Source organism: Strigops habroptila, chromosome 1 (genome assembly GCF_004027225.2).
Source record: "Strigops habroptila isolate Jane chromosome 1, bStrHab1.2.pri, whole genome shotgun sequence".
NCBI classification, from domain to species: Eukaryota; Metazoa; Chordata; class Aves; order Psittaciformes; family Psittacidae; genus Strigops; species Strigops habroptila.
Genome location: NC_044277.2, coordinates 108536572 through 108549538, shown reverse-complemented (window position 1 = coordinate 108549538; position 12967 = coordinate 108536572). Strand labels below are relative to the sequence as shown.

Below are 12967 nucleotides of genomic sequence, written 5' to 3'. Positions count from 1 at the left end.
CAAAGAGCCAGATGCCACCAGCAAAACCATATCCTGAAGTCATTGGGTACAATTTACAGCCCTTTCCGTAGGAGGCATAAGTGGGAGGGCAAATTGTAGAAGGAAATGCCAATGTTTCAGCTTGCTAGAGAGAATGATGACATTGACACAAGCAGAAAAACCAGGTCATTCTGTGGTACTGCATCTTTCTTGACAGAAAGGAGCCCGTAAATGAAGGGATGCCCCATATCCTCCTTTTAGAGTTATTTTTTTACTGAGGAAAGTGCCATTCAGAGGAGACAGCAATGACAAGGAATGTGCCTGTGTCGAAGCAGTCTCCAGACAATTCTGCCACTAGAAAAGTTAAGGATTTTTGTTTATTATAGCCTTACTTTTTGGGTTGGGTTTTGGTCTGTTTGTTTATTTCCAAGTATGCCTCCAACAGCACAGGAGTTTTAGTGAAAGCCCTGAATTTTCCCTGGAACAAATGAAGAGATTATTGCTGTATTCATAGAGAAAATACAGATCTGAGGTACATACTTAGCACATCAAAATTTCATAGTTGGTGATATGCCAAAGGCTATCTTAGCATTACTCAGACTCGTGTCAATTTTCTAAGTTCAAAGGAAGCCAGGATTTGCAGACATTGGGAAACATTATATGGTTTCAAGTAATTTCTTGATTTGTTTGCACTATCATAAAAGGTTTGATCCACCAGAACCAGGAGGTGATCTACCGCTACAAAGCTCCATTTATGAAGGGAGCTGTTAATGTCCAGGATTTAATGCAAAGCACTGGGAACACTAAGAATCATTCTGCTGCTGGTTTGCTGTGAGACCCCAGGCAAGTCATTTAAATCCAATATGCCTGTAATAAAAATGAGCATATTATATAAAAGAACACTTCGAGATCCTTAAATAGTGTGTAAATGCAAATTATTAGTAGCAATTCTCATTAACATTAGTAAAGATGTCCATTGGCTGTTCAAGGAGTTTGGTAGAGGAGGAATCTTTAGGTGACATGATTGCCTGCAGGACGCAGGAATTGTATTTGGTGACCTACAAGTTTCCTTCCTATGTTTCCAAAAAGGAAACATGAGAAATGTAAGAAATTCTAAAATACATCATAATCCTCCACCTCTTTCATTTAATTCTGTTTTGTAATAACCCTTGTCGCATGCTTCATTGTATTTGTTAGGATGTCAGATAGCTAACTTATTGATAGTAGGGACAGGCAAACAAGATCAGGTGTAACAGTTTCACCTAGATCTCAAGTATTTTGCAGAATCCAGGAATATGTTTATCTCTGTGGTTACCCTTTACAAAGAGTATTCCAAACTTTGCATGTCTCTGTTCCTATTCCCGTTGCTGTTATCAGTGGTGTTAGGACTGGAAACAGCAAAAGCCAAAAAACTTCTAATACTGGTAGTCCATTTGTGCTGAATTTTTGGATTTCACAATGGCCAGGAAAGCGTCAAAAAAGTTCAGATGTCCTTATGAGCTGTACCTTCCGACCATTGACATTTCTGCCTTTCTCATCAGGGCTTCCAGGCATCCCTCTGCCTGGGCCTCAAGCATGCCCTCGGTCTGACAGTCACTTTTCCTGCTGACCAAGGGAAATTCAATGTAAAACGTCAAAAAAAGGCATCATATCCTCCAGTCTGAGCAATTTACAATACTGGTGCTTTCTTAAAAGAACGTCACTGTGCCTCTGATTTTCTTCCCTGTGATTGTTCCACAATGCGTTTGGGCTGACTGCAAAGTTATACTGCAAAAATAAACAAAAGTATATAACATTTTACACCAGGAAAAAAAAGGAATCTCATAATTTAGAGCCAGAATAATTGAGGTTGTGTCTTCTTTACCACTATCAACAGCTGTTCTATGACACTGAAGTGTAAGATAATGCTATTGATGGTCTGAGGCTCGGCACACCATGTTGGTCAGAGTAGCCAAGACGTGAGCCTACACATCTACTAAACTAATGGCAGAAATAAAGTGAGTCAGGAGAATGGAAATTACATCACATCACTGTGTGCCTTCTCACTAAATATTGCTCCTTGTTTCCTAGCATACTTGGTCCATCAAATAATAAGCAATTTCTTCAATTATCAGCTTTTATGGAAGTCTAATGAATGTTTCTCCTCACCTTGGGAACAATGTCTCCTGTATTCCAGAATAGGAGACAACATCAAAGGGTGCTGACCTAACCAGCCCTGAGTCCGCACTGGTAGAAATAAATCTACACACTCCCAGGCTTTCCAAGTGCAGTATGCTAATTTCAGGACATGAAGGTGACCTCTGACTGCATCTGATCAGTTTACAAATTGTTTTTCTAATCTTGTAGTCCTTCTAATCTATCTCACTAAGTCTTAACAGCATTCTTACTGCTGTAGAGCAAAACCATTAATTAATATTGCCATAACAAATTAGTAATAGAGGGGTGCTTGGATTTCAAGCAGACCTAAATTAGAAGAGAATAGGTGTGAAAATCTTATTCACTCTGCTTTGAAATTGCTTAATGCTGCTGTTGCTGGGTCACATTCAGAGCCTCAGGAGCAGTAGCCGTCAATTTATTTGTTTGTTTAAATGATGCCTCGTTGTTTGTGTGTGTATCATGAAAAAGAAACTTCTTTTTTTTTTCCCCCTTTGGCAAATAAAGCTTGAATCCAGGTAAATTCCTATTTGCCAAATAGACCAAACCATTTCATTTATAGACCAAAGCAACCTCAGTATCTCCATTGCAAAGATTCTTTATCCCAAACAGATCAGGCATTCAGGCCAGCTAACTTCAGTGTCACCTTAGTGAGCAGTGTCATTAGAAGAACAACCATGTTGGGGAAAGTCCCATGCCACACGCCTCTCACCCACTTTCCTCCAGAAACCTGTTTCTCTGTGTTGGTAAACTGCTTCATTTTCATGCAGTACCAATTGCTCCTGCCTTCTTCACTTTATTTCTCTCGGTGTCCTCATTTGCCACCTTCTTTGCAACCATGCTCTCTCTCCTGTGTCTCTATTAATCTGGGGCTGAGGTTGGCAGTGATAGATTTGACTCTGCTGTGAAGAGGGACAGCACACGGAGCTGGCATTGAGCTTTGAGAAGTTGTTCCAGCCTGTGTCTGTGAAGAGCTTTGTCTGGTCCGGTGACGAGGTAGATTTTCTTTATAACCTTCTCTGTTTTCTCCTTCACAAAGAGAAACAGCTGACAGGGGGGTGTGTGTGTAGTTCCTGACAGTGGGATGCAAGAAAAAGAAATGTTGAGGACCAGAGAGATGCCTCTGCAATACAAATAATGTTTGATTTTCAGCCACCTATTTCTGACTCTGTAGGTGGGGAAAGTTGCTGTTTATAGTCAGAGCAATGGGCAGTTGAGACATTTATAGGATTACAGTTTCTTAAGCAAAACAATAGTAAAAGAACCAATTTGGAGGCACGGCATTAGTACACCAGATACTGTTATTATTATCCTGCCTGCTAATAAGATTGCAGTCACTTCTAGGCTCACAGTTGAGGAACCAGGACCACCCTCTTACCCATCATACAAGTCCAACATAAAAGATGATTATTGCCCCAGAGAGATTACAAGTTGAGTCTTAGATGAAGAAATTACGATGTTTTAATGCATATAATCCATGCAAGATCAAAGGGAGATGCAGAAGGGCTACCTACATGAAATCACAGGAAAAAAGTTAACAGGGTAGAAAGGACTCCAGTCACTTGCTCTCATAACATCAGCACATATGTGTAAACACATTAAGGGATTTGCACATGAAAACCAGTCATCACTACAAAATAACACATTGTTTTGCATCAGTTGGGCTATAGTAATGCTCTAGCTGTCTGCTGCAGGAAGAAGTGTCTGAGTTGGCTTATCCATCTCCACCCTCCATACCTCTCTCTTTAGCTCCTCAGTTGCTGTACCCTATAACTCCCTGCTCCCTCCTGGTCCTAAACTCCAACAGGATCCCCAAAAGATTCCACTGCACTTGTCTTTAAGTCCTATGTGATACAGAGCATGCTCAAGGCTTTCAGAGCATTAGGTGTGCTAAACAAAATTCTTCTAATGGAGATGTTAAACTCTAAATATACCACTCACCTAATTAATAATACTTAGGAGAGCAGTGATAATGGTGATAATTAGTTAATGAATGGCTGATCTTCATTTACAGAAGTGAAAAAAATAATTTTAATATCTTCAAGAAAAAAATGTTTAAAGCTGAAAGGCATTTTTCTCAAGTGTATATATACTTATGTATTTTAAGTTTATAAGCACCCCAGAACCCTTCTTCCTCTGAACAAAGAAAACTAAAAATATAATCTTTTCCTCATAAAGACTCTGAGGAGTCCATGAGTGCATTTAGAGTGGGGTGAATATGATTTAGCTGTCTGATTTGGATGCTGCCTGCTCTTTTAGTGGAGTTGCAAATACTTCATACCACCCATACATGCGTAGCACCAGCATCTGATTTCTTCCTCTCAGAGTCTAGCTTATTAAACATTGCTAGTGAGCCGCAGTGGGGACTCTGCTGACTTCTCTTTGCCACGACGAACCAACCTTGCCTATTCAGGAAGCTGATGGTGTGGATCTGATTTGTGAAGAATTATTATGGGTGCAACCCATTATGGTGAAACAGGTTGTGCAGAATGATTAGGGCTCCAGCAACAAGCAGAGCTAGTTAGTACATGAAAGCTGAATCGCAGACTGGTGTCATCTGCACATAAAACTTCCTTCTAAACCAGACACTGTCACAGCTGTCAGAGTCGCCTTTGTTACTTTCTGGCTTTGTGAGTGAGCTAGGGACACTTCAAAAAGCTCTCAGCAAGCTGGACCTCGTTAAAGCTCCTGCTTCATCCTGGACTGCATCCTGACATTGTTTATGATGCTTCATTATTATCTACTTAATACAAGCCATGATCATTCTGCTCCGCTAAATGGAGTGTAATACAAGTGCCCAGAGTGAATTTTTCTTTGGTTGAGTTCCATGCGAAGCCTTCCCTGTTTGAGCTGGAGCATTACAGTCATGTCAAAACCACGTTCTTTATCTATTTTTATCTGTAGTCACATCTAGGAAGCCTTAATTATTCAAACAGATTTTTCCTTCTCTGTACAGAGTATCAGAAGCAGGCGCCTACCATTTATTTTACGATGGCTACCTCCCTCTTGTGGTCCTTGTGCCAACTGTATGGCAGGCAGAACACCGCGGTGCGAGGGCAAGACTAGAAACAGAATGCCAGCGCACCTCGGAAAGGCGGCAGCTCAGAGCCTGCGGTTTCTCCAGTGATGCTGCTGAGAAGCCTAGTATCACATGCAGCAGAAGGACCGCTCCCTTCCTGCTGAACAACAGGGAACGTCTTTGTCCCTTTTATTTTATTGCATCCTCTAGCCTTTAAATAGTGCATTTGTATATAAATTTTGGACAAACCCAGCATTTCTCCTCCCCTTTTATCTCAGCTAAACTGCTCATACACACTGCAATGTGAAAGGATTATATACATACACACACACATAGAAAAATAGCACGCATGTCATAAAATCCAATAGGTAGAATATATTTAGGGCTTAATCTTAGGATTGTTGAGAATTAATGGACAGAGCAGACTTTAGACTTGTTACAATGGATGTAAAAAGTGATTTATGTGTTTAGACACTTATACAACCAAACAAAACTGGACAATTGGCTCATGTGCTGTGAGAGGGTAAAATCCTTTGTTGTTCATTTAGTGCTTTCTTTATATGAACATCTTACACGTGAGTTTGAATCTCTAATGGGAGTAAAATTTATCAGAGCAAGTTTTTTCTTTTTCTTTTTTTACATGCCTGATGCTTGATGTGATAAGATACAATATTTTTACAAACTCCTGAGAAATAGAAATGGGAGATAAATATGCATATTCATTGGGAAAGTGGGTAAATTATCCACCTCTTTTCATCACAAAGTTTTATTCAGTGAAAACAATTAATATCATCTGTCTCATGATACCCATCAGCTTAGACTGAATTCTAACACACATAAAATATTAATGCATCCATAAATCTTTCCTCCTCTACCTTACATACTTCAGTATTGTTTCTAGACAAATTCATGTTGCTTTTTCACACTTTCTAGTTTTCTAACTGATAAGTTAGTGTTTACTTCCAAGCAAGCTAAGCGTTATTTCCTATTTGTCTTCTGAACTGGAGCAGACATTTGATATGAAAGCATCCAAGCATGATTGCTCTTAACCTACTTGTCATCACATCTGCTGCAGACACCAGCCATGTAATCAGACCTGAATTCAGACAATGGTACCTTAAAATCAGTACTACACTGAGGTGTCACCCAAATGAGCTCATGCTACTGAAGCTGCACTGATTTGCTCTATAAATTCTGTGTGTGCTGTTTCTTCTCACTCTCTTTATCCAGCTCACCTTTAAAAACTAAAGGCGGGAACATTCCCTGAAGAAACATAGTCAAATGAACAAAATTGATGTGTTTTGGTTTGCTCAGAGAAATAGCCTAAGCAGCCCATGATTTCTAGATTTTTCTATTCATGTCATTTCATTGCTGAGTTCCTATTTTTAGGCCATCCTCTATGAACTGGGCACTATTACTCACAGAAATAATTACAATCAACTCCTTTCCCTTCTGTGTGGGTCATTGCATTATTAGGTTAAACACAAGGAATAATGTGAGTCTCCAAGGTCTTGTGGAGAGAGTGATGACAGCAACACTGGCTTCATTTCTTGTTTGATAATTAGTTTTTGTCTAAATCAACTCTGCCCTATACTTTTAAGGGAAAATCCTCTCAGGGGTATTTGAGAATAAATTCATTACTCCTGAATCAGCCCTCTCTTTTCTTCCACCCTCCTTGATATGCACACAAGTCATCTAACCCTCAGTGCCTAATGTCCCCTGTACACACATCATGGGGACAACAGTTTATAACAGCACCACAAATATATTGTTAGGGCTTGGTTGTCCTGTCATTGCAGAGAAACCATGTTCAAGAGAGGTGCGGAAATTGAACATGCTTCTTTAAATGTGATCAAGCTACACAGAAACTCTCTGCTAACCAAAGCAGCATCCGTCAACGGCAGCAGCCAGAAAAACCAAACTACAAAATTACAGGGAGCAGTGGTTGATACCACGACAGGCATAAAGCCAAGTTCCTTGAAGGCTCATGGTTATGGCAGCAGTGAGGAGCTGACTGATGTGCACCGTAAGATAAAAAACAGAGCCACGCTGAATTTTTTGTATCTGAGTGTCAGCAATTCAGATGAAAATGGGAACAGATCACATAGCTGTTAAAACTGTTTTCTGAGCCAGAAGTTAGCAGGCACCTCTTGGAAAGCAGCATGATCACTCAAAACAGTGTCATATAATACTTATAGTGGTTCATAATGTGATAACATGGAAAAAAGCAGAATGGACCATGAGGTTCACAGTTCTGGAAAACACCTCCACAGGTGCTAAAGGTAGTTACCAGCTCCCATCCAAGAAAAGTGAAAAAGCCCTGGCACATAAGTGCCTATGGATCATATGGATCATTGAGCTTGGCCCAAGGGTTTTGCTATTTCCAGCCACGGCTGACAACACATTAAAACACTGTCATATTTTGGTGCCTTTGCGTCATTGCATATTCTCCCTTCAGTGCTCAGCTAAAGGCCACTCAGGATTTTTTTCTATATAGAGTTACATGAACATTACAGAACCGCAGGCATGAGTTCTTGACACAAAGATATCTTTGCCCATTCTGTGCTTGTCTTCTTCAAAAATACACCTTCTTAAGTACTGTAGCACCTTCCTGCTGATCATAACTCATACACATCTGTCAGGTTCTCTGATGGTTTAGGCATTGCCTAAACCAGCAACATTTACTTTGGCACGTATCAGCACAGCTGGAGGAGTCTGTGGATTGTATTTGCCTTTCCACTAGGTGCTGGCTACTACTTAAAGAAGACAGCAAGACATCTTAAAAATTATTTATTTGCCAAATAAGCAGAGTATTTTACTCAAATTCACAAAAGGTTCTGAAAAACAAACCCACAAAATATTGCCATATGAACCCTCACGTAGAAATTATTTTTTCCTTTTCCTTTTTTTTTTTAAGTGTAGGATATTTTTGGTCACAATCATAATAATCCTACTGATAGGAGATGCCCTCTGCTTTTTCAGGGCCAGAACCTTCAGATGCATGTTTTACATTTTGACATCTGAAGGAAATCAAAGTACAAGAGGGATGAGGCTGCTGTTGTCACCATGTTCTGCAGAACACTGACGGACTGACAGGAAGAAATTAATAGCATTCCCCATAACACTGACAAGCTACAGTGCATAAATTTTCCTTTTAAATCCTGTATTCAGAAATGTCATGGTTCAACCCCAGCCAGCAGCTCAGCTCCACACAGCCGCTTGCTCACCCCTGTCTACCCCATGCTACTCCCTGCAGCAGGATGGTGGGGAGAATCAGAAGATAACCATAAGAAAACTCATGGGTTGAGATAAAGACAGTTTAACAGGTAAAGCAAAAGCCCTGTGCACAAGCAGAGCAAAACAAGGAATTCATTCACTGTTTCCCATCAGCAGGCAAGTGTTCAGCCATCTCCAGGAGGGCAGGGCTCCATCACTATTACTTGGGAAGACAAATGCCATAACTCCAAAGGTGTCCCCCCTTCCTCCTTCTTCCCCCAGCTTTATATGCTGAGCATAATGCCATATGGTATGGAATATCCCTTGTGTCACTTGGGGTCAGCTATCCCGGCTGTGTCCCCTCTCAACTTCTTGTGAACCCCCAGTCTGGTCACTGCTGGGGTGGGGTGAGAGGCAGAAAAGGCCTTGACTCTGTGTAATCACTGCTCAGCAACAGCTAAATCGTCGGTGTGCTATCAACTCTTCTTTTGGTCACAAATCCAAAACATAGCCCCATGCTAGCTACTATGGAGAAAATTAACTCTGTCTCAGCCAAAACCAGCACATACTCCAACACCCTGTATTCCATAAAAAGTAACATGACTTTCAGAGTTAGTAGTCTTCAATGTAGATATTTTGAAATTTTTCCCTCTATGAATAGGCAGAGGCCTAAAATGAATGTAAATTTTCAGAAAATTACATCTTTGCCTGCATCTTAAGCCCTCCCTCTTTAAAAAGGAATTAAAAAGGGGCGGGGGAAGTAGTCTCCTTTGTATATCAAAAATGAAGCAAACAAGCCAAACTAGAAAGTCCTGACAGGCAGATTAACATCTTTGCCATGTAAATGAGCTCAAATCAAGCTGATATCTTGATATCTAAGCAAAGCTACCCCCTGGCAAAAGGGGGGCGACTTGTGCAAATCCAAGGGACCTGTTGGGGAGCCCTTGATAACAACAGGTCACCAGATGAACACCAGCAAGGCTGAACTGAGCAGCGGGAGAGAAAGAAACATTGCAAAGACAAGCTGGAAAGAAAAAAAGTAAAAAAAAAAAAAAGCTTCGAGGCTGCCTTTGACAGAAATTGATCTGAGCAAATTAAACACTCACAGTGTAGTGGTTAGCAGCCTTTTTTTTCACTTCTCCCTTTCAAAACAGGAGATGCCAGGAGCAAGATCAGCACAGGCGGTTTGTCTTTCCTAGGCAGTGATACCTGGCATGGGGGAGAAGGGCTGCTCCCAGCTGCAGACATGAGGGGGACTTGGTAGAGTTGGGAATAGAAGCTTAAAATGTAGAAATTACTCCATTGAGAACCTGGAGACAGATTTTTGGGGTGAGAAGCAGAATTGACACCTTTGGTGAACATTGGGCAGAAAAAAAACAAGTCTGGGAAGGAAACTATTGGAGTTGCAGCACAGTCCCAAAGTGAAATCTGTGTAAAGGTTCACATAGGGAAATGCTCTGATGGTAGCTGGAGGCTGTGTTTTGCTACCCATGCCACATGTTCTGGGAGGTTTTTCTTTGCCCATATACTTGCCATCATTACAAATATTAAAAGTCCTTCCTGTGGTTGGGAAATTAAGGTGAATAACTGAAGCAACATAAACTAGATTTGCTCTGAAGCCACAAAACAATGTGGGAAGCTAATACCTTTATTCCATATTCCCACAGGCGTAAACCAGAGTAATATTTGAACCTGTGGATTTACAGCGAATAAAAATACCAAACTTATCCTGAAATGTTGCAGCTGTTTCTCATTCCATCATGCAGCTGATAAATAGCTAATCTCCAGTTCAGGCCTCCCATTTAAATAAAGCACAGTGAAAAGTTTAGCTATCTCTGACTGAACTACTTCAGCTGAATATCCTTAGTTCACTGCTTCTCGCCCCTATTAAATTCAATTCAGATAAAGTCTGTTTTCTACTCGCATTTGTTTCTCTCTTGACACGGCATCTGCTCCTGCTAAAAGCTTTCAGTCTGGAAGAAAAGTCCATTGAAAAATACATTATTTAGAAGGCATAACTAAGCACCACTAATACTAGGAAGACAGGATCCTCAGCCTCTCCTGGTTCTGATTGTCCTGTTACTGGTTTCTGTTTTTCCTTCTAACACTTCCATTATTAGGAACAGTCTCCTCTCTCCTGGCATGCCTCATCCAAGCAGGAGCTGGCTGGAGCTGGAAGTAAAAAAGCAGCTGTGAGAACAATTCAGTAAAATTTTAGGTCAAATGTTAGGTGCCCCATCCTTGTGATAATCACTTGCATTAGAGAACATTAACACAATTGCACTTGCAGCAAATTAACGGTGATCTGTGCAGAGGCACAAAACCAAGTGCAATAATAATATCCATGTATGAAAAACAACATGATCACTACCTAATTAATTAATAACAGGTTACTGATTAAAAGGGGAGCATTTGCAGCTGAATGTGTCCTTGACAACGCTAACAGGATTGGTTTAGCACTGATTGTATTTTACAATGAGACATATAAGTGCAAATAATTGCTTCCACTATATCATGGAATTAGTTCCATGACAGTTCAGCTGATTACTTCGAGGTTTTATCTTCATTTTGTAGCTGCAAAATCTGCCACCATTTTGCACCTCGCTAGCCAGTGCTGAAACATTCTTGTCTGTTTACATGTATTGCATGTGATGTAGCAGGAGAAGCAGAATCAATACTGTAGATATATACAGTACCTGTATCACAAAGGTTACCACGCTCAGAAAATAGCTGATGAAGACTTGAGGTAATGAGCTGAAACATCCTGAAAGTAATTCCTAGCAGCACTAAAGACAATAATATAACTTTGTCTGACATGGGTAATCCTCTGCAGACGGAAGCATAATTTTTTCTGGAAGGGGGTTTTGTGGTCTGCTGAGAGTTTGAGTGAGATATGGGATAAACCTTACAAGTGAGGAATGGCTCATAACTCAGGAGAGGTGGAACCTAAATGAAGTCACAGAGGTCGTTCTTATTTTACCACTGGGGAAATACACCCTGTATATCACTCGGCCTTTTCATACGTTTAGTTACTGGGATTATTCTGGGTACAACAAATTGTTCAAAGTTTTTTCATCTTATATTTCCTGAACAGAAAGGTTTTAAAACAATTAAAAATTATTGCAGAGGGACTATTTGCCCTTTGAGTCCAAATCTAGACTTCTTTAAAGATAAGTTTAATGAAATACGTAGGAATTCTATGGGTCATGTAGGGTATGGAGCTATTGGCTAAATGTTTTTGTTCTCTTTCAGTACATTTTTTGCTGCTGCTGCAGTACAGAAGCTGGAAAAGCCAGTGAAGCAGAGAAGTTTGCCCACCCTATTATCTCCCTTCATGGTAGCAGCCATTCGTGTGATGTGAATATTTCTGCAGAAGAGATTTCCATGCATGTTTTCAAAGTGCTTCCCTAACAAAATTAGCTTTCTGTGATCAGCCACTCCTAGTAATCCTTGAGACTATTCAACTATATTCGATAGCAGCAGATATCTCAAGACACTTGGTCTCTATCTATACAAAGTAAAGATGCGGACTTTGTAGAAGCAAGAGCAACTGAAACTAGTTCTGCACAGGGGACAATGCAGTTACCCTCAAGGCAGCAGCCAGTGGGCCAGGCAGCACGTTGGCAAGTCATACTGAGTCATAGTGGTGTCTCCATTCAGTCCTGTTTCTTCTCTTCTTAATGGAGGGGGCCTGTGCATCCTCTTGTTTAAAGGTATGAGTCTGAGCCTGCAGAGTCACAAAGGGTGTAAGAGGAGTCTTGGGCTTAGTAAGTGCTTCCCTATAGCTGCCTGTTATCAAACTATTTCTTAATTAAAGCCTACACAATGAACTGAATTTGTATGATGATGATATTGCTGTGGCTGTGACCTGAAACAGCTTTTGGTATGATGCATCTCAAATTGTTGCCTTTGAGAGACAGCTGGACTTCTTCCCTTAAAATGTAATTCTTCAGGGTGGAGTGGGAGTTGTGTAAAAATGTGAGCATCTGGCAGCCTTGTGGAGTAGCCAGTTCTGCCTCAGCATCCCTGTGGATGGAGAGGCTGAGCCCATGTGTTGGTCTGGGACAAAACTGGAAAGGCCAAGTATGAGGGCAGTCATCTCAGTGCTCAATTGGTGGGTCCAAGGGAGCAAGCAAGAAAAAAGCTGTTTGTTTAATTTCTACGTATCTTGGTAACCCAAAATTCATCATCTGAGTTTAAGTTCATTCTAGTAACATCTGTGGACAATTTCACTGTTTTTTGATGCAATGTGTTGCCAGTTCAAAGGACTGTTCGTAATCCTAACAAAGCTACTTCTTCTCTCAAATAGTAAGATAAACTCAGACATAGAATTGTTAGATTCTCCTTTTATTCTAACATACCTGTTCTAATTTCTGGGGGGCTTAATTCACAGAAAGCAGAAGGTTGAGAGATGGTTGGTTAGAGGTTCAGCTGTAAACTGGAAATATAGTAAGTCTGTTGATGAGCCTACTGTGGTACATTTGTTGTAGGATAGATGGGGCAGGTGCTAAAATCCTTACTTAGCAAAATTGAAGCCAATCAGTGCTGATACTGGATTAAACAGGAGCATTTGTTGTGTTTGGCAGCTGTGAAGGGGTT

At 40.6% G+C, this 12967-nt stretch overlaps 1 protein-coding gene across 4 annotated transcripts in view; it reads left to right on the top strand.

Annotated features, from left to right (window-relative positions):
• The window catches only part of ADARB2 (adenosine deaminase RNA specific B2 (inactive)), a 309775-nt gene that overhangs the window by 210304 nt on the left and 86504 nt on the right, over positions 1-12967 (top strand). The gene's annotated exons all lie outside the window — the stretch shown is intronic.